Source organism: Sus scrofa, chromosome 1, assembly GCF_054392235.1.
Source record: "Sus scrofa isolate SSC_HxYL_T2T_F1_AM1 chromosome 1, Sscrofa_HxYL_maternal_Yorkshire_Landrace_v2.0, whole genome shotgun sequence".
NCBI lineage: Eukaryota > Metazoa > Chordata > Mammalia > Artiodactyla > Suidae > Sus > Sus scrofa.
The window spans coordinates 151,476,093-151,496,646 of record NC_139383.1 but is presented as its reverse complement, the minus strand read 5'-3'; the positions used below and the strand labels follow the sequence as shown (position 1 = coordinate 151,496,646).

Genomic DNA, 20,554 nt, shown 5'->3' with positions numbered 1-20,554 from the left:
CCAGTGGGCGTGGCGTCCTTGTCGCGGCTCTGTGGAGACCTGGCGATGGTGAGCGGCCCCTGTCCTCAGTGGTGGAGAACTCGCCCTTGGGGCGCTCGTCTGTCCGGAGCCCCGGGCCACCCCCGCTTCTCGCGGGCTTTGGCCCTGGCATGCCAGCGTCCCGTCCTGCCCAGTGGCTCGTCTGTCTGGGCACGCCCCCAAACGCTGCCGTGATGGAGCGGGTTGGATGTCCAGGTGCGGAGGCCGTGAATTTGCCTTGCGGCGGCGGAGCCCGTGCTCGGATCGATGATGACTCCCTCTAAAGCATTCCTTGGAAATCTGAACAAAATGAGTGAGAACTCACTACCGTCTCCTCATCGAAACTGAGGTCCGGCACGTGGCGGCCACCGGGGGCTCGGGGGTAGATGGGCCCTTGGCCTTGGGGCCTCTGTGTGTCAGCAGCCACTCGGGTGAGGTCTGGGGAAGGCGGCCGCCTGCCGGGCCCAGGAAGCATGGGGCCCGTCGCCCGGCGCTGGCCTCGGGGGAGAGGCCGCGTGCCCGAGCGTGCTGGAGATCCCGGGCGGCCTCCCGCCGGCCTTGGGGGGTTTCGCAAGCCGTCGCGGGGGCCGAAAATTGGGCCCGGCACGCGAGGCAAGTGTGCGGCCCTAGGGCCCCAGGGGGCGTCCTGGCCCAGGCCGGGCGCCCTTCTCAGGATGCTGTGGGGAGACGGGATCCCGGCAGGGTAGTGTTGTCTTTCTGCTCTGGGGAACCCCTGAGGGCCACCTGCTGCAGGGGGTCTGTGGTAGCGGGGGCCCTTGGATCAGGGCCGTCCCCCATGGGAGGGGGGGAGCCTGGGAACCCCTGAGGGCGCTCCCCTGGGACGTCCAGGGATGTGGGGGCGGAGGCTGGGGCTGGGTGGCGAGAAGGGGGCAGCTGAAGTGGTGAGCGACAGGCGGGCAGAGGGAGCCTGCCAGGGACGTGGGTGGACAGGCCCAGGTCTGGATGGGCGAGGGGCTCTGGAGGAGGTGCCCTGGCCTCAAGTGGGATGGCGTCAGCGGCTGTGGGAGGCCCGGGTCGGGAAGGACCGCGCGGGCAGGGGCGGGGACGGTCTTGCATGTGGCCTCTCCTCTGGGAGGCGTGGCTCCCCGTGGGGGTCTGGGGAAGGCAGCCGCCAGGTCCCTGGGCCGCGGCGCTGACCGCACCTTGGGGGGGTCCTTTGGGAGGCCACGGGTCGGAGTCCTTCCCGGTGCACGGTCTCCCTCTCCCTGGAGGGTCCGATGCCGAGCCCTTGGACGCCCTGGAGGGGGTGGTCTGCCCGGCAGAGCGAGCCACCCGCGCCGCGTGGAGCGCTTCGCCCAGGTCGCCGCGCGGGGGCCTGGGCAGAGCGGGGAGGTCGGCGGCCAGGGACGTCTCTCAGCTGGCAGTGCCTGGGAGGCTGCTCGGGGCGGGTGTCCGGGTCCTGCGGCGGGCGGCTTGATGGCGAGCGGAGACGGGAGGCCTGGGCTTGGGCAGCGGTGGCGGTGTCCTGGCCCCGACGGTGACGGAGGGCTTTGATGAGGCCCGGCGGCCGCGTGCTTGCCAGGAAGGCCCGGGGCTTGAGGCCCTGGAAGGCCTGGCCCGTTCAGGAGTCCCGGCTGTTTGGGGGAATGTCCCACGCCCTGTGGGGATTTGAGCCGTGTCTCCCGGCCGACTTGGGTGTCCCGGTTGGTGTGTGGTCGGGCCTGGGAGGGGCTTGGTGCGGGCGGGAACCGCCGGGTAGCGACCACGTCTCGTCAGGGGGTTCGTGCCTGCTGCTGGGCACGGGAACGGCTCCGGGGGGGTCTTACGGGCGCTGAGGGGATTCCGCATCATGGAGAGGTCAAGGGGAGTTGGTGGCCGTCACCCTTCGTCAGGGCAGGGTAGCATCAGTGCGCCCGTGCTGGGGTTCCTGGAGAGCCGGCTGGCACGGACAGACTCTTGTGAGGGCAAGTGGCTGATCGTGCGTCGGATGGGTCCAGCAAAGGAGAGAAAGCTTCGGTGCGCGCGCGCTCGCCAGGGAAAGGGTGACAGCGGGTGGGACCGAGAGGGAGAGAGAGAGAGGGAGAGAACAAAGGAAGAGAGAGGGTTTCCGCAGGGGCGGTGAGTCCTGGCGGAAGTCCTGAGGCAGAGGAGGTGCCAGGGGTTTGGGTTTCCCGGTCGTGTCGGGGGTGTGGCGCAGGTTGCCCCAGTGGGCCTGAATGTGCCTCCGTGGGGCACCTTGTTGCCGTGTTGGGGGGCGGGGAGCCGGCCTTGGGGATGCATCTTTCGGGCCCTGGGACGTGGGAGAAGAATGCCGGGGCCTCTCTCTGTGCCCCTGGCACGCCTCTGTGCAGGCCGGGCCTGCACCACCCCCCGCGCCCGGCCCCCAGGCAGGGTCCGTGTGGCTGCAGACACCCAGAGAGAGGGGAGGCTGGGGAGGCTGGGGAGCCGTGGCAGCCCGATGCAGTGCGGGTCTCCAGGTGGAGGGGCCCTGGTCCCCTGGCGCCAGCATGGCCCTTCCTCCTTGTGGAAACCCTTGTGGTGTGTGTGCTCTCTCGCCCTGACCCAGGAGAGCAGCATGGCGGACCCCTGATCTTGTGGCGTGCCACCGCGCGAGGCCGAGGAGCTCCCGCAGACCAGTGGGCGTGGCGTCCTTGTCGCGGCTCTGTGGAGACCTGGCGATGGTGAGCGGCCCCTGTCCTCAGTGGTGGAGAACTCGCCCTTGGGGCGCTCGTCTGTCCGGAGCCCCGGGCCACCCCCGCTTCTCGCGGGCTTTGGCCCCGGCAGGCCAGCTCCGGGGGCGTGAGGGGGAGCGTCCCGTCCTGCCCAGTGGCTCGTCTGTCTGGGCACGCCCCCAAACGCTGCCGTGATGGAGCGGGTTGGATGTCCAGGTGCGGAGGCCGTGAATTTGCCTTGCGGCGGCGGAGCCCGTGCTCGGATCGATGATGACTCCCTCTAAAGCATTCCTTGGAAATCTGAACAAAATGAGTGAGAACTCACTACCGTCTCCTGATCGAAACTGAGGTCCGGCACGTGGCGGCCACCGGGGGCTCGGGGGTAGATGGGCCCTTGGCCTTGGGGCCTCTGGGTGTCAGCAGCCACTCGGGTGAGGTCTGGGGAAGGCAGCCGCCTGCCGGGCCCAGGAAGCATGGGGCCCGTCGCCCGGCGCTGGCCTCGGGGGAGAGGCCGCGTGCCCGAGCGTGCTGGAGATCCCGGGCGGCCTCCCGCCGGCCTTGGGGGGTTTCGCAAGCCGTCGCGGGGGCCGAAAATTGGGCCCGGCACGCGAGGCAAGTGTGCGGCCCTAGGGCCCCAGGGGGCGTCCTGGCCCAGGCCGGGCGCCCTTCTCAGGATGCTGTGGGGAGACGGGATCCCGGCAGGGTAGTGTTGTCTTTCTGCTCTGGGGAACCCCTGAGGGCCACCTGCTGCAGGGGGTCTGTGGTAGCGGGGGCCCTTGGATCAGGGCCGTCCCCCATGGGAGGGGGGGAGCCTGGGAACCCCTGAGGGCGCTCCCCTGGGACGTCCAGGGATGTGGGGGCGGAGGCTGGGGCTGGGTGGCGAGAAGGGGGCAGCTGAAGTGGTGAGCGACAGGCGGGCAGAGGGAGCCTGCCAGGGACGTGGGTGGACAGGCCCAGGTCTGGATGGGCGAGGGGCTCTGGAGGAGGTGCCCTGGCCTCAAGTGGGATGGCGTCAGCGGCTGTGGGAGGCCCGGGTCGGGAAGGACCGCGCGGGCAGGGGCGGGGACGGTCTTGCATGTGGCCTCTCCTCTGGGAGGCGTGGCTCCCCGTGGGGGTCTGGGGAAGGCAGCCGCCAGGTCCCTGGGCCGCGGCGCTGACCGCACCTTGGGGGGGTCCTTTGGGAGGCCACGGGTCGGAGTCCTTCCCGGTGCACGGTCTCCCTCTCCCTGGAGGGTCCGATGCCGAGCCCTTGGACGCCCTGGAGGGGGTGGTCTGCCCGGCAGAGCGAGCCACCCGCGCCGCGTGGAGCGCTTCGCCCAGGTCGCCGCGCGGGGGCCTGGGCCGAGCGGGGAGGTCGGCGGCCAGGGACGTCTCTCAGCTGGCAGTGCCTGGGAGGCTGCTCGGGGCGGGTGTCCGGGTCCTGCGGCGGGCGGCTTGATGGCGAGCGGAGACGGGAGGCCTGGGCTTGGGCAGCGGTGGCGGTGTCCTGGCCCCGACGGTGACGGAGGGCTTTGATGAGGCCCGGCGGCCGCGTGCTTGCCAGGAAGGCCCGGGGCTTGAGGCCCTGGAAGGCCTGGCCCGTTCAGGAGTCCCGGCTGTTTGGGGGAATGTCCCACGCCCTGTGGGGATTTGAGCCGTGTCTCCCGGCCGACTTGGGTGTCCCGGTTGGTGTGTGGTCGGGCCTGGGACGGGCTTGGTGCGGGCGGGAACCGCCGGGTAGCGACCACGTCTCGTCAGGGGGTTCGTGCCTGCTGCTGGGCACGGGAACGGCTCCGGGGGGGTCTTACGGGCGCTGAGGGGATTCCGCATCATGGAGAGGTCAAGGGGAGTTGGTGGCCGTCACCCTTCGTCAGGGCAGGGTAGCATCAGTGCGCCCGTGCTGGGGTTCCTGGAGAGCCGGCTGGCACGGACAGACTCTTGTGAGGGCAAGTGGCTGATCGTGCGTCGGATGGGTCCAGCAAAGGAGAGAAAGCTTCGGTGCGCGCGCGCTCGCCAGGGAAAGGGTGACAGCGGGTGGGACCGAGAGGGAGAGAGAGAGAGGGAGAGAACAAAGGAAGAGAGAGGGTTTCCGCAGGGGCGGTGAGTCCTGGCGGAAGTCCTGAGGCAGAGGAGGTGCCAGGGGTTTGGGTTTCCCGGTCGTGTCGGGGGTGTGGCGCAGGTTGCCCCAGTGGGCCTGAATGTGCCTCCGTGGGGCACCTTGTTGCCGTGTTGGGGGGCGGGGAGCCGGCCTTGGGGATGCATCTTTCGGGCCCTGGGACGTGGGAGAAGAATGCCGGGGCCTCTCTCTGTGCCCCTGGCACGCCTCTGTGCAGGCCGGGCCTGCACCACCCCCCGCGCCCGGCCCCCAGGCAGGGTCCGTGTGGCTGCAGACACCCAGAGAGAGGGGAGGCTGGGGAGGCTGGGGAGCCGTGGCAGCCCGATGCAGTGCGGGTCTCCAGGTGGAGGGGCCCTGGTCCCCTGGCGCCAGCGTGGCCCTTCCTCCTTGTGGAAACCCTTGTGGTGTGTGTGCTCTCTCGCCCTGACCCAGGAGAGCAGCATGGCGGACCCCTGATCTTGTGGCGTGCCACCGCGCGAGGCCGAGGAGCTCCCGCAGACCAGTGGGCGTGGCGTCCTTGTCGCGGCTCTGTGGAGACCTGGCGATGGTGAGCGGCCCCTGTCCTCAGTGGTGGAGAACTCGCCCTTGGGGCGCTCGTCTGTCCGGAGCCCCGGGCCACCCCCGCTTCTCGCGGGCTTTGGCCCCGGCAGGCCAGCTCCGGGGGCGTGAGGGGGAGCGTCCCGTCCTGCCCAGTGGCTCGTCTGTCTGGGCACGCCCCCAAACGCTGCCGTGATGGAGCGGGTTGGATGTCCAGGTGCGGAGGCCGTGAATTTGCCTTGCGGCGGCGGAGCCCGTGCTCGGATCGATGATGACTCCCTCTAAAGCATTCCTTGGAAATCTGAACAAAATGAGTGAGAACTCACTACCGTCTCCTCATCGAAACTGAGGTCCGGCACGTGGCGGCCACCGGGGGCTCGGGGGTAGATGGGCCCTTGGCCTTGGGGCCTCTGGGTGTCAGCAGCCACTCGGGTGAGGTCTGGGGAAGGCGGCCGCCTGCCGGGCCCAGGAAGCATGGGGCCCGTCGCCCGGCGCTGGCCTCGGGGGAGAGGCCGCGTGCCCGAGCGTGCTGGAGATCCCGGGCGGCCTCCCGCCGGCCTTGGGGGGTTTCGCAAGCCGTCGCGGGGGCCGAAAATTGGGCCCGGCACGCGAGGCAAGTGTGCGGCCCTAGGGCCCCAGGGGGCGTCCTGGCCCAGGCCGGGCGCCCCTCTCAGGATGCTGTGGGGAGACGGGATCCCGGCAGGGTAGTGTTGTCTTTCTGCTCTGGGGAACCCCTGAGGGCCACCTGCTGCAGGGGGTCTGTGGTAGCGGGGGCCCTTGGATCAGGGCCGTCCCCCATGGGAGGGGGGGAGCCTGGGAACCCCTGAGGGCGCTCCCCTGGGACGTCCAGGGATGTGGGGGCGGAGGCTGGGGCTGGGTGGCGAGAAGGGGGCAGCTGAAGTGGTGAGCGACAGGCGGGCAGAGGGAGCCTGCCAGGGACGTGGGTGGACAGGCCCAGGTCTGGATGGGCGAGGGGCTCTGGAGGAGGTGCCCTGGCCTCAAGTGGGATGGCGTCAGCGGCTGTGGGAGGCCCGGGTCGGGAAGGACCGCGCGGGCAGGGGCGGGGACGGTCTTGCATGTGGCCTCTCCTCTGGGAGGCGTGGCTCCCCGTGGGGGTCTGGGGAAGGCAGCCGCCAGGTCCCTGGGCCGCGGCGCTGACCGCACCTTGGGGGGGTCCTTTGGGAGGCCACGGGTCGGAGTCCTTCCCGGTGCACGGTCTCCCTCTCCCTGGAGGGTCCGATGCCAAGCCCTTGGACGCCCTGGAGGGGGTGGTCTGCCCGGCAGAGCGAGCCACCCGCGCCGCGTGGAGCGCTTCGCCCAGGTCGCCGCGCGGGGGCCTGGGCAGAGCGGGGAGGTCGGCGGCCAGGGACGTCTCTCAGCTGGCAGTGCCTGGGAGGCTGCTCGGGGCGGGTGTCCGGGTCCTGCGGCGGGCGGCTTGATGGCGAGCGGAGACGGGAGGCCTGGGCTTGGGCAGCGGTGGCGGTGTCCTGGCCCCGACGGTGACGGAGGGCTTTGATGAGGCCCGGCGGCCGCGTGCTTGCCAGGAAGGCCCGGGGCTTGAGGCCCTGGAAGGCCTGGCCCGTTCAGGAGTCCCGGCTGTTTGGGGGAATGTCCCACGCCCTGTGGGGATTTGAGCCGTGTCTCCCGGCCGACTTGGGTGTCCTGGTTGGTGTGTGGTCGGGCCTGGGAGGGGCTTGGTGCGGGCGGGAACCGCCGGGTAGCGACCACGTCTCGTCAGGGGGTTCGTGCCTGCTGCTGGGCACGGGAACGGCTCCGGGGGGGTCTTACGGGCGCTGAGGGGATTCCGCATCATGGAGAGGTCAAGGGGAGTTGGTGGCCGTCACCCTTCGTCAGGGCAGGGTAGCATCAGTGCGCCCGTGCTGGGGTTCCTGGAGAGCCGGCTGGCACGGACAGACTCTTGTGAGGGCAAGTGGCTGATCGTGCGTCGGATGGGTCCAGCAAAGGAGAGAAAGCTTCGGTGCGCGCGCGCTCGCCAGGGAAAGGGTGACAGCGGGTGGGACCGAGAGGGAGAGAGAGAGAGGGAGAGAACAAAGGAAGAGAGAGGGTTTCCGCAGGGGCGGTGAGTCCTGGCGGAAGTCCTGAGGCAGAGGAGGTGCCAGGGGTTTGGGTTTCCCGGTCGTGTCGGGGGTGTGGCGCAGGTTGCCCCAGTGGGCCTGAATGTGCCTCCGTGGGGCACCTTGTTGCCGTGTTGGGGGGCGGGGAGCCGGCCTTGGGGATGCATCTTTCGGGCCCTGGGACGTGGGAGAAGAATGCCGGGGCCTCTCTCTGTGCCCCTGGCACGCCTCTGTGCAGGCCGGGCCTGCACCACCCCCCGCGCCCGGCCCCCAGGCAGGGTCCGTGTGGCTGCAGACACCCAGAGAGAGGGGAGGCTGGGGAGGCTGGGGAGCCGTGGCAGCCCGATGCAGTGCGGGTCTCCAGGTGGAGGGGCCCTGGTCCCCTGGCGCCAGCGTGGCCCTTCCTCCTTGTGGAAACCCTTGTGGTGTGTGTGCTCTCTCGCCCTGACCCAGGAGAGCAGCATGGCGGACCCCTGATCTTGTGGCGTGCCACCGCGCGAGGCCGAGGAGCTCCCGCAGACCAGTGGGCGTGGCGTCCTTGTCGCGGCTCTGTGGAGACCTGGCGATGGTGAGCGGCCCCTGTCCTCAGTGGTGGAGAACTCGCCCTTGGGGCGCTCGTCTGTCCGGAGCCCCGGGCCACCCCCGCTTCTCGCGGGCTTTGGCCCCGGCAGGCCAGCTCCGGGGGCGTGAGGGGGAGCGTCCCGTCCTGCCCAGTGGCTCGTCTGTCTGGGCACGCCCCCAAACGCTGCCGTGATGGAGCGGGTTGGATGTCCAGGTGCGGAGGCCGTGAATTTGCCTTGCGGCGGCGGAGCCCGTGCTCGGATCGATGATGACTCCCTCTAAAGCATTCCTTGGAAATCTGAACAAAATGAGTGAGAACTCACTACCGTCTCCTCATCGAAACTGAGGTCCGGCACGTGGCGGCCACCGGGGGCTCGGGGGTAGATGGGCCCTTGGCCTTGGGGCCTCTGGGTGTCAGCAGCCACTCGGGTGAGGTCTGGGGAAGGCGGCCGCCTGCCGGGCCCAGGAAGCATGGGGCCCGTCGCCCGGCGCTGGCCTCGGGGGAGAGGCCGCGTGCCCGAGCGTGCTGGAGATCCCGGGCGGCCTCCCGCCGGCCTTGGGGGGTTTCGCAAGCCGTCGCGGGGGCCGAAATTTGGGCCCGGCACGCGAGGCAAGTGTGCGGCCCTAGGGCCCCAGGGGGCGTCCTGGCCCAGGCCGGGCGCCCTTCTCAGGATGCTGTGGGGAGACGGGATCCCGGCAGGGTAGTGTTGTCTTTCTGCTCTGGGGAACCCCTGAGGGCCACCTGCTGCAGGGGGTCTGTGGTAGCGGGGGCCCTTGGATCAGGGCCGTCCCCCATGGGAGGGGGGGAGCCTGGGAACCCCTGAGGGCGCTCCCCTGGGACGTCCAGGGATGTGGGGGCGGAGGCTGGGGCTGGGTGGCGAGAAGGGGGCAGCTGAAGTGGTGAGCGACAGGCGGGCAGAGGGAGCCTGCCAGGGACGTGGGTGGACAGGCCCAGGTCTGGATGGGCGAGGGGCTCTGGAGGAGGTGCCCTGGCCTCAAGTGGGATGGCGTCAGCGGCTGTGGGAGGCCCGGGTCGGGAAGGACCGCGCGGGCAGGGGCGGGGACGGTCTTGCATGTGGCCTCTCCTCTGGGAGGCGTGGCTCCCCGTGGGGGTCTGGGGAAGGCAGCCGCCAGGTCCCTGGGCCGCGGCGCTGACCGCACCTTGGGGGGGTCCTTTGGGAGGCCACGGGTCGGAGTCCTTCCCGGTGCACGGTCTCCCTCTCCCTGGAGGGTCCGATGCCGAGCCCTTGGACGCCCTGGAGGGGGTGGTCTGCCCGGCAGAGCGAGCCACCCGCGCCGCGTGGAGCGCTTCGCCCAGGTCGCCGCGCGGGGGCCTGGGCAGAGCGGGGAGGTCGGCAGCCAGGGACGTCTCTCAGCTGGCAGTGCCTGGGAGGCTGCTCGGGGCGGGTGTCCGGGTCCTGCGGCGGGCGGCTGGATGGCGAGCGGAGACGGGAGGCCTGGGCTTGGGCAGCGGTGGCGGTGTCCTGGCCCCGACGGTGACGGAGGGCTTTGATGAGGCCCGGCGGCCGCGTGCTTGCCAGGAAGGCCCGGGGCTTGAGGCCCTGGAAGGCCTGGCCCGTTCAGGAGTCCCGGCTGTTTGGGGGAATGTCCCACGCCCTGTGGGGATTTGAGCCGTGTCTCCCGGCCGACTTGGGTGTCCCGGTTGGTGTGTGGTCGGGCCTGGGACGGGCGTGGTGCAGGCGGGAACCGCCGGGTAGCGACCACGTCTCGTCAGGGGGTTCGTGCCTGCTGCTGGGCACGGGAACGGCTCCGGGGGGGTCTTACGGGCGCTGAGGGGATTCCGCATCATGGAGAGGTCAAGGGGAGTTGGTGGCCGTCACCCTTCGTCAGGGCAGGGTAGCATCAGTGCGCCCGTGCTGGGGTTCCTGGAGAGCCGGCTGGCACGGACAGACTCTTGTGAGGGCAAGTGGCTGATCGTGCGTCGGATGGGTCCAGCAAAGGAGAGAAAGCTTCGGTGCGCGCGCGCTCGCCAGGGAAAGGGTGACAGCGGGTGGGACCGAGAGGGAGAGAGAGAGAGGGAGAGAACAAAGGAAGAGAGAGGGTTTCCGCAGGGGCGGTGAGTCCTGGCGGAAGTCCTGAGGCAGAGGAGGTGCCAGGGGTTTGGGTTTCCCGGTCGTGTCGGGGGTGTGGCGCAGGTTGCCCCAGTGGGCCTGAATGTGCCTCCGTGGGGCACCTTGTTGCCGTGTTGGGGGGCGGGGAGCCGGCCTTGGGGATGCATCTTTCGGGCCCTGGGACGTGGGAGAAGAATGCCGGGGCCTCTCTCTGTGCCCCTGGCACGCCTCTGTGCAGGCCGGGCCTGCACCACCCCCCGCGCCCGGCCCCCAGGCAGGGTCCGTGTGGCTGCAGACACCCAGAGAGAGGGGAGGCTGGGGAGGCTGGGGAGCCGTGGCAGCCCGATGCAGTGCGGGTCTCCAGGTGGAGGGGCCCTGGTCCCCTGGCGCCAGCGTGGCCCTTCCTCCTTGTGGAAACCCTTGTGGTGTGTGTGCTCTCTCGCCCTGACCCAGGAGAGCAGCATGGCGGACCCCTGATCTTGTGGCGTGCCACCGCGCGAGGCCGAGGAGCTCCCGCAGCCCAGTGGGCGTGGCGTCCTTGTCGCGGCTCTGTGGAGACCTGGCGATGGTGAGCGGCCCCTGTCCTCAGTGGTGGAGAACTCGCCCTTGGGGCGCTCGTCTGTCCGGAGCCCCGGGCCACCCCCGCTTCTCGCGGGCTTTGGCCCCGGCAGGCCAGCTCCGGGGGCGTGAGGGGGAGCGTCCCGTCCTGCCCAGTGGCTCGTCTGTCTGGGCACGCCCCCAAACGCTGCCGTGATGGAGCGGGTTGGATGTCCAGGTGCGGAGGCCGTGAATTTGCCTTGCGGCGGCGGAGCCCGTGCTCGGATCGATGATGACTCCCTCTAAAGCATTCCTTGGAAATCTGAACAAAATGAGTGAGAACTCACTACCGTCTCCTCATCGAAACTGAGGTCCGGCACGTGGCGGCCACCGGGGGCTCGGGGGTAGATGGGCCCTTGGCCTTGGGGCCTCTGGGTGTCAGCAGCCACTCGGGTGAGGTCTGGGGAAGGCGGCCGCCTGCCGGGCCCAGGAAGCATGGGGCCCGTCGCCCGGCGCTGGCCTCGGGGGAGAGGCCGCGTGCCCGAGCGTGCTGGAGATCCCGGGCGGCCTCCCGCCGGCCTTGGGGGGTTTCGCAAGCCGTCGCGGGGGCCGAAAATTGGGCCCGGCACGCGAGGCAAGTGTGCGGCCCTAGGGCCCCAGGGGGCGTCCTGGCCCAGGCCGGGCGCCCCTCTCAGGATGCTGTGGGGAGACGGGATCCCGGCAGGGTAGTGTTGTCTTTCTGCTCTGGGGAACCCCTGAGGGCCACCTGCTGCAGGGGGTCTGTGGTAGCGGGGGCCCTTGGATCAGGGCCGTCCCCCATGGGAGGGGGGGAGCCTGGGAACCCCTGAGGGCGCTCCCCTGGGACGTCCAGGGATGTGGGGGCGGAGGCTGGGGCTGGGTGGCGAGAAGGGGGCAGCTGAAGTGGTGAGCGACAGGCGGGCAGAGGGAGCCTGCCAGGGACGTGGGTGGACAGGCCCAGGTCTGGATGGGCGAGGGGCTCTGGAGGAGGTGCCCTGGCCTCAAGTGGGATGGCGTCAGCGGCTGTGGGAGGCCCGGGTCGGGAAGGACCGCGCGGGCAGGGGTGGGGACGGTCTTGCATGTGGCCTCTCCTCTGGGAGGCGTGGCTCCCCGTGGGGGTCTGGGGAAGGCAGCCGCCAGGTCCCTGGGCCGCGGCGCTGACCGCACCTTGGGGGGGTCCTTTGGGAGGCCACGGGTCGGAGTCCTTCCCGGTGCACGGTCTCCCTCTCCCTGGAGGGTCCGATGCCGAGCCCTTGGACGCCCTGGAGGGGGTGGTCTGCCCGGCAGAGCGAGCCACCCGCGCCGCGTGGAGCGCTTCGCCCAGGTCGCCGCGCGGGGGCCTGGGCAGAGCGGGGAGGTCGGCGGCCAGGGACGTCTCTCAGCTGGCAGTGCCTGGGAGGCTGCTCGGGGCGGGTGTCCGGGTCCTGCGGCGGGCGGCTTGATGGCGAGCGGAGACGGGAGGCCTGGGCTTGGGCAGCGGTGGCGGTGTCCTGGCCCCGACGGTGACGGAGGGCTTTGATGAGGCCCGGCGGCCGCGTGCTTGCCAGGAAGGCCCGGGGCTTGAGGCCCTGGAAGGCCTGGCCCGTTCAGGAGTCCCGGCTGTTTGGGGGAATGTCCCACGCCCTGTGGGGATTTGAGCCGTGTCTCCCGGCCGACTTGGGTGTCCCGGTTGGTGTGTGGTCGGGCCTGGGAGGGGCTTGGTGCGGGCGGGAACCGCCGGGTAGCGACCACGTCTCGTCAGGGGGTTCGTGCCTGCTGCTGGGCACGGGAACGGCTCCGGGGGGGTCTTACGGGCGCTGAGGGGATTCCGCATCATGGAGAGGTCAAGGGGAGTTGGTGGCCGTCACCCTTCGTCAGGGCAGGGTAGCATCAGTGCGCCCGTGCTGGGGTTCCTGGAGAGCCGGCTGGCACGGACAGACTCTTGTGAGGGCAAGTGGCTGATCGTGCGTCGGATGGGTCCAGCAAAGGAGAGAAAGCTTCGGTGCGCGCGCGCTCGCCAGGGAAAGGGTGACAGCGGGTGGGACCGAGAGGGAGAGAGAGAGAGGGAGAGAACAAAGGAAGAGAGAGGGTTTCCGCAGGGGCGGTGAGTCCTGGCGGAAGTCCTGAGGCAGAGGAGGTGCCAGGGGTTTGGGTTTCCCGGTCGTGTCGGGGGTGTGGCGCAGGTTGCCCCAGTGGGCCTGAATGTGCCTCCGTGGGGCACCTTGTTGCCGTGTTGGGGGGCGGGGAGCCGGCCTTGGGGATCCATCTTTCGGGCCCTGGGACGTGGGAGAAGAATGCCGGGGCCTCTCTCTGTGCCCCTGGCACGCCTCTGTGCAGGCCGGGCCTGCACCACCCCCCGCGCCCGGCCCCCAGGCAGGGTCCATGTGGCTGCAGACACCCAGAGAGAGGGGAGGCTGGGGAGGCTGGGGAGCCGTGGCAGCCCGATGCAGTGCGGGTCTCCAGGTGGAGGGGCCCTGGTCCCCTGGCGCCAGCGTGGCCCTTCCTCCTTGTGGAAACCCTTGTGGTGTGTGTGCTCTCTCGCCCTGACCCAGGAGAGCAGCATGGCGGACCCCTGATCTTGTGGCGTGCCACCGCGCGAGGCCGAGGAGCTCCCGCAGACCAGTGGGCGTGGCGTCCTTGTCGCGGCTCTGTGGAGACCTGGCGATGGTGAGCGGCCCCTGTCCTCAGTGGTGGAGAACTCGCCCTTGGGGCGCTCGTCTGTCCGGAGCCCCGGGCCACCCCCGCTTCTCGCGGGCTTTGGCCCCGGCATGCCAGCGTCCCGTCCTGCCCAGTGGCTCGTCTGTCTGGGCACGCCCCCAAACGCTGCCGTGATGGAGCGGGTTGGATGTCCAGGTGCGGAGGCCGTGAATTTGCCTTGCGGCGGCGGAGCCCGTGCTCGGATCGATGATGACTCCCTCTAAAGCATTCCTTGGAAATCTGAACAAAATGAGTGAGAACTCACTACCGTCTCCTCATCGAAACTGAGGTCCGGCACGTGGCGGCCACCGGGGGCTCGGGGGTAGATGGGCCCTTGGCCTTGGGGCCTCTGGGTGTCAGCAGCCACTCGGGTGAGGTCTGGGGAAGGCGGCCGCCTGCCGGGCCCAGGAAGCATGGGGCCCGTCGCCCGGCGCTGGCCTCGGGGGAGAGGCCGCGTGCCCGAGCGTGCTGGAGATCCCGGGCGGCCTCCCGCCGGCCTTGGGGGGTTTCGCAAGCCGTCGCGGGGGCCGAAATTTGGGCCCGGCACGCGAGGCAAGTGTGCGGCCCTAGGGCCCCAGGGGGCGTCCTGGCCCAGGCCCGGCGCCCTTCTCAGGATGCTGTGGGGAGACGGGATCCCGGCAGGGTAGTGTTGTCTTTCTGCTCTGGGGACCCCTGAGGGCCACCTGCTGCAGGGGGTCTGTGGTAGCGGGGGCCCTTGGATCAGGGCCGTCCCCCATGGGAGGGGGGGAGCCTGGGAACCCCTGAGGGCGCTCCCCTGGGACGTCCAGGGATGTGGGGGCGGAGGCTGGGGCTGGGTGGCGAGAAGGGGGCAGCTGAAGTGGTGAGTGACAGGCGGGCAGAGGGAGCCTGCCGGGGACGTGGGTGGACAGGCCCACGTCTGGATGGGCGAGGGGCTCTGGAGGAGGTGCCCTGGCCTCAAGTGGGATGGCGTCAGCGGCTGTGGGAGGCCCGGGTCGGGAAGGACCGCGCGGGCAGGGGCGGGGACGGTCTTGCATGTGGCCTCTCCTCTGGGAGGCGTGGCTCCCCGTGGGGGTCTGGGGAAGGCAGCCGCCAGGTCCCTGGGCCGCGGCGCTGACCGCACCTTGGGGGGGTCCTTTGGGAGGCCACGGGTCGGAGTCCTTCCCGGTGCACGGTCTCCCTCTCCCTGGAGGGTCCGATGCCGAGCCCTTGGACGCCCTGGAGGGGGTGGTCTGCCCGGCAGAGCGAGCCACCTGCGCCGCGTGGAGCGCTTCGCCCAGGTCGCCGCGCGGGGGCCTGGGCAGAGCGGGGAGGTCGGCGGCCAGGGACGTCTCTCAGCTGGCAGTGCCTGGGAGGCTGCTCGGGGCGGGTGTCCGGGTCCTGCGGCGGGCGGCTTGATGGCGAGCGGAGACGGGAGGCCTGGGCTTGGGCAGCGGTGGCGGTGTCCTGGCCCCGACGGTGACGGAGGGCTTTGATGAGGCCCGGCGGCCGCGTGCTTGCCAGGAAGGCCCGGGGCTTGAGGCCCTGGAAGGCCTGGCCCGTTCAGGAGTCCCGGCTGTTTGGGGGAATGTCCCACGCCCTGTGGGGATTTGAGCCGTGTCTCCCGGCCGACTTGGGTGTCCCGGTTGGTGTGTGGTCCGGCCTGGGAGGGCCTTGGTGCAGGCGGGAACCGCCGGGTAGCGACCACGTCTCGTCAGGGGGTTCGTGCCTGCTGCTGGGCACGGGAACGGCTCCGGGGGGGTCTTACGGGCGCTGAGGGGATTCCGCATCATGGAGAGGTCAAGGGGAGTTGGTGGCCGTCACCCTTCGTCAGGGCAGGGTAGCATCAGTGCGCCCGTGCTGGGGTTCCTGGAGAGCCGGCTGGCACGGACAGACTCTTGTGAGGGCAAGTGGCTGATCGTGCGTCGGATGGGTCCAGCAAAGGAGAGAAAGCTTCGGTGCGCGCGCGCTCGCCAGGGAAAGGGTGACAGCGGGTGGGACCGAGAGGGAGAGAGAGAGAGGGAGAGAACAAAGGAAGAGAGAGGGTTTCCGCAGGGGCGGTGAGTCCTGGCGGAAGTCCTGAGGCAGAGGAGGTGCCAGGGGTTTGGGTTTCCCGGTCGTGTCGGGGGTGTGGCGCAGGTTGCCCCAGTGGGCCTGAATGTGCCTCCGTGGGGCACCTTGTTGCCGTGTTGGGGGGCGGGGAGCCGGCCTTGGGGATCCATCTTTCGGGCCCTGGGACGTGGGAGAAGAATGCCGGGGCCTCTCTCTGTGCCCCTGGCACGCCTCTGTGCAGGCCGGGCCTGCACCACCCCCCGCGCCCGGCCCCCAGGCAGGGTCCGTGTGGCTGCAGACACCCAGAGAGAGGGGAGGCTGGGGAGGCTGGGGAGCCGTGGCAGCCCGATGCAGTGCGGGTCTCCAGGTGGAGGGGCCCTGGTCCCCTGGCGCCAGCGTGGCCCTTCCTCCTTGTGGAAACCCTTGTGGTGTGTGTGCTCTCTCGCCCTGACCCAGGAGAGCAGCATGGCGGACCCCTGATCTTGTGGCGTGCCACCGCGCGAGGCCGAGGAGCTCCCGCAGACCAGTGGGCGTGGCGTCCTTGTCGCGGCTCTGTGGAGACCTGGTGATGGTGAGCGGCCCCTGTCCTCAGTGGTGGAGAACTCGCCCTTGGGGCGCTCGTCTGTCCGGAGCCCCGGGCCACCCCCGCTTCTCGCGGGCTTTGGCCCCGGCATGCCAGCGTCCCGTCCTGCCCAGTGGCTCGTCTGTCTGGGCACGCCCCCAAACTCTGCCGTGATGGAGCGGGTGGGATGTCCAGGTGCGGAGGCCGTGAATTTGCCTTGCGGCGGCGGAGCCCGTGCTCGGATCGATGATGACTCCCTCTAAAGCATTCCTTGGAAATCTGAACAAAATGAGTGAGAACTCACTACCGTCTCCTCATCGAAACTGAGGTCCGGCACGTGGCGGCCACCGGGGGCTCGGGGGTAGATGGGCCCTTGGCCTTGGGGCCTCTGGGTGTCAGCAGCCACTCGGGTGAGGTCTGGGGAAGGCGGCCGCCTGCCGGGCCCAGGAAGCATGGGGCCCGTCGCCCGGCGCTGGCCTCGGGGGAGAGGCCGCGTGCCCGAGCGTGCTGGAGATCCCGGGCGGCCTCCCGCCGGCCTTGGGGGGTTTCGCAAGCCGTCGCGGGGGCCGAAATTTGGGCCCGGCACGCGAGGCAAGTGTGCGGCCCTAGGGCCCCAGGGGGCGTCCTGGCCCAGGCCGGGCGCCCTTCTCAGGATGCTGTGGGGAGACGGGATCCCGGCAGGGTAGTGTTGTCTTTCTGCTCTGGGGACCCCTGAGGGCCACCTGCTGCAGGGGGTCTGTGGTAGCGGGGGCCCTTGGATCAGGGCCGTCCCCCATGGGAGGGGGGGAGCCTGGGAACCCCTGAGGGCGCTCCCCTGGGACGTCCAGGGATGTGGGGGCGGAGGCTGGGGCTGGGTGGCGAGAAGGGGGCAGCTGAAGTGGTGAGCGACAGGCGGGCAGAGGGAGCCTGCCGGGGACGTGGGTGGACAGGCCCACGTCTGGATGGGCGAGGGCCTCTGGAGGAGGTGCCCTGGCCTCAAGTGGGATGGAGTCAGCGGCTGTGGGAGGCCCGGGTCGGGAAGGACCGCGCGGGCAGGGGCGGGGACGGTCTTGCATGTGGCCTCTCCTCTGGGAGGCGTGGCTCCCCGTGGGGGTCTGGGGAAGGCAGCCGCCAGGTCCCTGGGCCGCGGCGCTGACCGCACCTTGGGGGGGTCCTTTGGGAGGCCACGGGTCGGAGTCCTTCCCGGTGCACGGTCTCCCTCTCCCTGGAGGGTCCGATGCCGAGCCCTTGGACGCCCTGGAGGGGGTGGTCTGCCCGGCAGAGCGAGCCACCCGCGCCGCGTGGAGCGCTTCGCCCAGGTCGCCGCGCGGGGGCCTGGGCAGAGCGGGGAGGTCGGCGGCCAGGGACGTCTCTCAGCTGGCAGTGCCTGGGAGGCTGCTCGGGGCGGGTGTCCGGGTCCTGCGGCGGGCGGCTTGATGGCGAGCGGAGACGGGAGGCCTGGGCTTGGGCAGCGGTGGCGGTGTCCTGGCCCCGACGGTGACGGAGGGCTTTGATGAGGCCCGGCGGCCGCGTGCTTGCCAGGAAGGCCCGGGGCTTGAGGCCCTGGAAGGCCTGGCCCGTTCAGGAGTCCCGGCTGTTTGGGGGAATGTCCCACGCCCTGTGGGGATTTGAGCCGTGTCTCCCGGCCGACTTGGGTGTCCCGGTTGGTGTGTGGTCGGGCCTGGGAGGGGCTTGGTGCGGGCGGGAACCGCCGGGTAGCGACCACGTCTCGTCAGGGGGTTCGTGCCTGCTGCTGGGCACGGGAACGGCTCCGGGGGGGTCTTACGGGCGCTGAGGGGATTCCGCATCATGGAGAGGTCAAGGGGAGTTGGTGGCCGTCACCCTTCGTCAGGGCAGGGTAGCATCAGTGCGCCCGTGCTGGGGTTCCTGGAGAGCCGGCTGGCACGGACAGACTCTTGTGAGGGCAAGTGGCTGATCGTGCGTCGGATGGGTCCAGCAAAGGAGAGAAAGCTTCGGTGCGCGCGCGCTCGCCAGGGAAAGGGTGACAGCGGGTGGGACCGAGAGGGAGAGAGAGAGAGGGAGAGAACAAAGGAAGAGAGAGGGTTTCCGCAGGGGCGGTGAGTCCTGGCGGAAGTCCTGAGGCAGAGGAGGTGCCAGGGGTTTGGGTTTCCCGGTCGTGTCGGGGGTGTGGCGCAGGTTGCCCCAGTGGGCCTGAATGTGCCTCCGTGGGGCACCTTGTTGCCGTGTTGGGGGGCGGGGAGCCGGCCTTGGGGATCCATCTTTCGGGCCCTGGGACGTGGGAGAAGAATGCCGGGGCCTCTCTCTGTGCCCCTGGCACGCCTCTGTGCAGGCCGGGCCTGCACCACCCCCCGCGCCCGGCCCCCAGGCAGGGTCCGTGTGGCTGCAGACACCCAGAGAGAGGGGAGGCTGGGGAGGCTGGGGAGCCGTGGCAGCCCGATGCAGTGCGGGTCTCCAGGTGGAGGGGCCCTGGTCCCCTGGCGCCAGCGTGGCCCTTCCTCCTTGTGGAAACCCTTGTGGTGTGTGTGCTCTCTCGCCCTGACCCAGGAGAGCAGCATGGCGGACCCCTGATCTTGTGGCGTGCCACCGCGCGAGGCCGAGGAGCTCCCGCAGACCAGTGGGCGTGGCGTCCTTGTCGCGGCTCTGTGGAGACCTGGTGATGGTGAGCGGCCCCTGTCCTCAGTGGTGGAGAACTCGCCCTTGGGGCGCTCGTCTGTCCGGAGCCCCGGGCCACCCCCGCTTCTCGCGGGCTTTGGCCCCGGCAGGCCAGCGTCCCGTCCTGCCCAGTGGCTCGTCTGTCTGGGCACGCCCCCAAACTCTGCCGTGATGGAGCGGGTGGGATGTCCAGGTGCGGAGGCCGTGAATTTGCCTTGCGGCGGCGGAGCCCGTGCTCGGATCGATGATGACTCCCTCTAAAGCATTCCTTGGAAATCTGAACAAAATGAGTGAGAACTCACTACCGTCTCCTCATCGAAACTGAGGTCCGGCACGTGGCGGCCACCGGGGGCTCGGGGGTAGATGGGCCCTTGGCCTTGGGGCCTCTGGGTGTCAGCAGCCACTCGGGTGAGGTCTGGGGAAGGCGGCCGCCTGCCGGGCCCAGGAAGCATGGGGCCCGTCGCCCGGCGCTGGCCTCGGGGGAGAGGCCGCGTGCCCGAGCGTGCTGGAGATCCCGGGCGGCCTCCCGCCGGCCTTGGGGGGTTTCGCAAGCCGTCGCGGGGGCCGAAATTTGGGCCCGGCACGCGAGGCAAGTGTGCGGCCCTAGGGCCCCAGGGGGCGTCCTGGCCCAGGCCGGGCGCCCTTCTCAGGATGCTGTGGGGAGACGGGATCCCGGCAGGGTAGTGTTCTCTTTCTGCTCTGGGGACCCCTGAGGGCCACCTGCTGCAGGGGGTCTGTGGTAGCGGGGGCCCTTGGATCAGGGCCGTCCCCCATGGGAGGGGGGGAGCCTGGGAACCCCTGAGGGCGCTCCCCTGGGACGTCCAGGGATGTGGGGGCGGAGGCTGGGGCTGGGTGGCGAGAAGGGGGCAGCTGAAGTGGTGAGCGACAGGCGGGCAGAGGGAGCCTGCCGGGGACGTGGGTGGACAGGCCCAGGTCTGGATGGGCGAGGGGCTCTGGAGGAGGTGCCCTGGCCTCAAGTGGGATGGCGTCAGCGGCTGTGGGAGGCCCGGGTCGGGAAGGACCGCGCGGGCAGGGGCGGGGACGGTCTTGCATGTGGCCTCTCCTCTGGGAGGCGTGGCTCCCCGTGGGGGTCTGGGGAAGGCAGCCGCCAGGTCCCTGGGCCGCGGCGCTGACCGCACCTTGGGGGGGTCCTTTGGGAGGCCACGGGTCGGAGTCCTTCCCGGTGCACGGTCTCCCTCTCCCTGGAGGGTCCGATGCCGAGCCCTTGGACGCCCTGGAGGGGGTGGTCTGCCCGGCAGAGCGAGCCACCCGCGCCGCGTGGAGCGCTTCGCCCAGGTCGCCGCGCGGGGGCCTGGGCAGAGCGGGGAGGTCGGCGGCCAGGGACGTCTCTCAGCTGGCAGTGCCTGGGAGGCTGCTCGGGGCGGGTGTCCGGGTCCTGCGGCGGGCGGCTTGATGGCGAGCGGAGACGGGAGGCCTGGGCTTGGGCAGCGGTGGCGGTGTCCTGGCCCCGACGGTGACGGAGGGCTTTGATGAGGCCCGGCGGCCGCGTGCTTGCCAGGAAGGCCCGGGGCTTGAGGCCCTGGAAGGCCTGGCCCGTTCAGGAGTCCCGGCTGTTTGGGGGAATGTCCCACGCCCTGTGGGGATTTGAGCCGTGTCTCCCGGCCGACTTGGGTGTCCCGGTTGGTGTGTGGTCGGGCCTGGGAGGGGCTTGGTGCGGGCGGGAACCGCCGGGTAGCGACCACGTCTCGTCAGGGGGTTCGTGCCTGCTGCTGGGCACGGGAACGGCTCCGGGGGGGTCTTACGGGCGCTGAGGGGATTCCGCATCATGGAGAGGTCAAGGGGAGTTGGTGGCCGTCACCCTTCGTCAGGGCAGGGTAGCATCAGTGCGCCCGTGCTGGGGTTCCTGGAGAGCCGGCTGGCACGGACAGACTCTTGTGAGGGCAAGTGGCTGATCGTGCGTCGGATGGGTCCAGCAAAGGAGAGAAAGCTTCGGTGCGCGCGCGCTCGCCAGGGAAAGGGTGACAGCGGGTGGGACCGAGAGGGAGAGAGAGAGAGGGAGAGAACAAAGGAAGAGAGAGGGTTTCCGCAGGGGCGGTGAGTCCTGGCGGAAGTCCTGAGGCAGAGGAGGTGCCAGGGGTTTGGGTTTCCCGGTCGTGTCGGGGGTGTGGCGCAGGTTGCCCCAGTGG

At 70.5% G+C, this 20,554-nt stretch overlaps 8 non-coding genes across 8 annotated transcripts; all 8 read left to right on the top strand.

The window, feature by feature from the left end:
• The first annotated feature begins 279 nt into the window (after positions 1 to 279).
• LOC146406477 (small nucleolar RNA SNORD116) lies at positions 280 to 371 on the top strand. Its single transcript, XR_014832938.1, has one exon. It is a non-coding gene; the product is annotated as a small nucleolar RNA SNORD116 (small nucleolar RNA).
• A 2,541-nt stretch (positions 372 to 2,912) lies between these two features.
• On the top strand, positions 2,913 to 3,004 carry LOC146406476 (small nucleolar RNA SNORD116). The gene has a single exon (XR_014833297.1). It is a non-coding gene; the product is annotated as a small nucleolar RNA SNORD116 (small nucleolar RNA).
• Positions 3,005 to 5,545: 2,541 nt separating this feature from the next.
• On the top strand, positions 5,546 to 5,637 carry LOC146406475 (small nucleolar RNA SNORD116). Its single transcript, XR_014832934.1, has one exon. It is a non-coding gene; the product is annotated as a small nucleolar RNA SNORD116 (small nucleolar RNA).
• A 2,541-nt stretch (positions 5,638 to 8,178) lies between these two features.
• On the top strand, positions 8,179 to 8,270 carry LOC146406474 (small nucleolar RNA SNORD116). The gene has a single exon (XR_014832928.1). It is a non-coding gene; the product is annotated as a small nucleolar RNA SNORD116 (small nucleolar RNA).
• Positions 8,271 to 10,811: 2,541 nt separating this feature from the next.
• On the top strand, positions 10,812 to 10,903 carry LOC146406473 (small nucleolar RNA SNORD116). Its single transcript, XR_014832921.1, has one exon. It is a non-coding gene; the product is annotated as a small nucleolar RNA SNORD116 (small nucleolar RNA).
• Positions 10,904 to 13,423: 2,520 nt separating this feature from the next.
• On the top strand, positions 13,424 to 13,515 carry LOC146406472 (small nucleolar RNA SNORD116). The gene has a single exon (XR_014832919.1). It is a non-coding gene; the product is annotated as a small nucleolar RNA SNORD116 (small nucleolar RNA).
• A 2,519-nt stretch (positions 13,516 to 16,034) lies between these two features.
• LOC146406471 (small nucleolar RNA SNORD116) lies at positions 16,035 to 16,126 on the top strand. The gene has a single exon (XR_014832910.1). It is a non-coding gene; the product is annotated as a small nucleolar RNA SNORD116 (small nucleolar RNA).
• Positions 16,127 to 18,645: 2,519 nt separating this feature from the next.
• Positions 18,646 to 18,737, top strand: LOC146406470 (small nucleolar RNA SNORD116). The gene has a single exon (XR_014832908.1). It is a non-coding gene; the product is annotated as a small nucleolar RNA SNORD116 (small nucleolar RNA).
• Positions 18,738 to 20,554: the final 1,817 nt, after the last annotated feature.